This window comes from Vombatus ursinus, unplaced genomic scaffold (genome assembly GCF_900497805.2).
Source record: "Vombatus ursinus unplaced genomic scaffold, bare-nosed wombat genome assembly UNPS02014812.1, whole genome shotgun sequence".
In the NCBI taxonomy this organism is placed as follows: domain Eukaryota; kingdom Metazoa; phylum Chordata; class Mammalia; order Diprotodontia; family Vombatidae; genus Vombatus; species Vombatus ursinus.
This window is the reverse complement of record NW_020954590.1, coordinates 61,845,460-61,847,940: the sequence shown is the minus strand read 5'-3', so window position 1 is coordinate 61,847,940 and position 2,481 is coordinate 61,845,460. Positions and strand designations below refer to the sequence as shown.

Genomic DNA, 2,481 nt, shown 5'->3' with positions numbered 1-2,481 from the left:
TCTAACTATATATTACTTCTGTAAATTGTTTAACCTTATTAAATTCCTTATGATTTCTCTTTCCTGTTTACCTTTTTGTGCTTCTCTTGAATCTTATATTTGAAAGTCAAATTTTCTGTTCAGCTCTGGTCCTGTGATCGGGAATGCTTGAAAGTCCTCTATTTCATTAGTCATTTTTTTCTCTTGCTGTATTATGCTCAGTTTTACTGAGTAGGTGATTATTGGTTGTAATCCTAGATGCTTTGTCATCTGGAATGTCATATTCCAAGCTCTCTTCTCCTTTAATGTAGAAGCTACTAAATCTTGTGTTATCCTTATTGTGGCTTCCTAAAATTTGAATAATTTCTTTCCGGATACTGGCAATATTTTCTCCTTGACCAAAGAGCTCTGGAACTTGACTATAATATTCCTGGGAGTTTTTATTTGGGGATCTCTTTCAGGAGGCAATCGATAGATTCTTTTGATTTCTATTTTACCCTCTTGTTCTAGGATATCAGGGAGGTTTTCCTTGATAATTTCTTGAAAGCTGATATCTAGGCTCTATTTTTGATTACAGCTTTCAGGTAGTCCAATAATTCTTTTTTTCACAATGATAAATTTTTATTTTTCAATCTTTAAAAGTTCTTAGACAGATTCTTGAACTGGTCATTCATAACCATCAGCCCTTTCTACTTTTGTGCCCATTTCATCTCCTGAAGGTTTTCCAGAGCCACCGCCTTCACCATACAGTTCCATTAGCTTTCTCAATTCAAATTTGGGCTTCTTGAGCATCTTGGCTTTTCGGACAAATACATCATGGAGAGGGTAAATGGACTGGCAAGCTTTTCTATGTCTTTTCCAATGCTGTCTGGAATTAGTTTATTGACAACTTCCTTCAAGTCATTTGTCTGCACCTTTTGGGTCATGATTTCTATCATTTTCTTACAAATTTGACACACCTGTTGGTGCTGGGCATAAGAAGTCTTATTGATCTGGTTGTTGTGCTTTTTGGTAAAACCAACACAAAAGAGGAGGAGCAAGTACCCATTGGTAGTTTTTACATCAACATGGGCTTCAATCATGGTCTGCCACTTTTTGACCATGGAGCACATCTTGTCCCGGGTAAGGTCCATTCCATGGAAATTAGTCAAAAATTTTTTACCCTGAACATCTTCAATAATTAACTTGAATTTATGAAAAGCAACCTCATCATTCTGCAGATCAGCAAGGCTCACTTCAAAAACTTGACCCATGAGACCATCAGAAGCAATTTTTGTTCCTTGGGTCCTTGTAACCAGTGTCTTGCCAATATTTTGAATGTTGAACATAGCTGGTGCTTTTACATCATACCAATCCTTCTTTGAAAATGGATCAACCACTTTCTTCTTGGCTCCTTTTTTGCCACCTTTGGTGAGGTGCTTGTTCTTGCCCACCTCCATGATCCTGCTCTGAAAGCCAAAAGCCAATAATTCTTAAACTATCTCCCCTGGATCTATTTTCCAGGCAATTTATTTTTACAATGAGATATTTCATATTTTCTTCTATTTTTCTATTCTTTTGATTTTGATTGTTTATTGATGTCTCATGGAGTCATTAGTTTCCACTTGTCCAATTCCAATTTTTAAGGAATTATTTTTTTCAGTGAGCTTTTTTTCAATGTCCTTTTCCATTTAGTCAGTTCTACTTTTTAATGAATTCTTTTCTTCATTGGTTTTTTATGCCACTTTTACCATTTGGCCTATTCTGTTTTTTTAAGATGTTGTTTTCTTCAGTATTTTTGGTGCCTTCTTTACTAAGCTGCTGTTTTTTCATGATTTTTTTTTTGGCATCACTGTCATTTCTTTTCCCAATTTTTCCTCTCTCTCTCATTTGATTTTCAAAATCCTTTTTTGAGTTCTTCTAGGAATTCTTTTTGGACCTGAGACTAATTCACATTTTTCTTTGAGGCTTTGCATGTAGCTCTTTTGAAATTGTTCTTTTCTTCTGTGTTCGTGTTTTGACCTTCTCTATCACCATAGTAACTTTCTGTGGTCAAGTTCTATTTTTTTTTTGTTATTTGCTCATTTTTTCAGCCTATTTATTGACTTTTACCTTTATGCTAAAGTCGGGCTTTGTTCTTGGGGTTGTGGGAGCATTGTCCAAAGCTTCAGTTTTAGTGTGTTGCAGTTTTCAAAGCTAGTTCTGGGGGTCTTCTAAGTTTTCAGTTCTTCTAAGGTGGTATGATCTGAGGAGAAGTGTGGTCACTGCTCTCCTGTCCTGTGCTCTTGTCTGTGAGTGACCACAATCATTCTTTTCTACCCTGAACTGTAACCAGGGCTCCTGTATCCCTGAAGCCACAGGCTCTAGTGTGCTAGTCTTCCTTCTTTCTCTGGGACTGTGGTGAAGACCTGCATATTGGCAATGCAACAGAGGCCTGCACCCAGTGCAAGTGAAGGGTCCTCTGTCACCTCCTTCTGACTAGTTGTCCAACAACCTTACCTCTGTGTGCTGAGAGCTTTGGAA

General features: G+C 37.1%; 1 pseudogene; it reads right to left on the bottom strand.

Annotated features, from left to right (window-relative positions):
• Positions 1 to 624: 624 nt before the first annotated feature.
• Positions 625 to 1,422, bottom strand: LOC114054175 (annotated as a pseudogene).
• Positions 1,423 to 2,481: the final 1,059 nt, after the last annotated feature.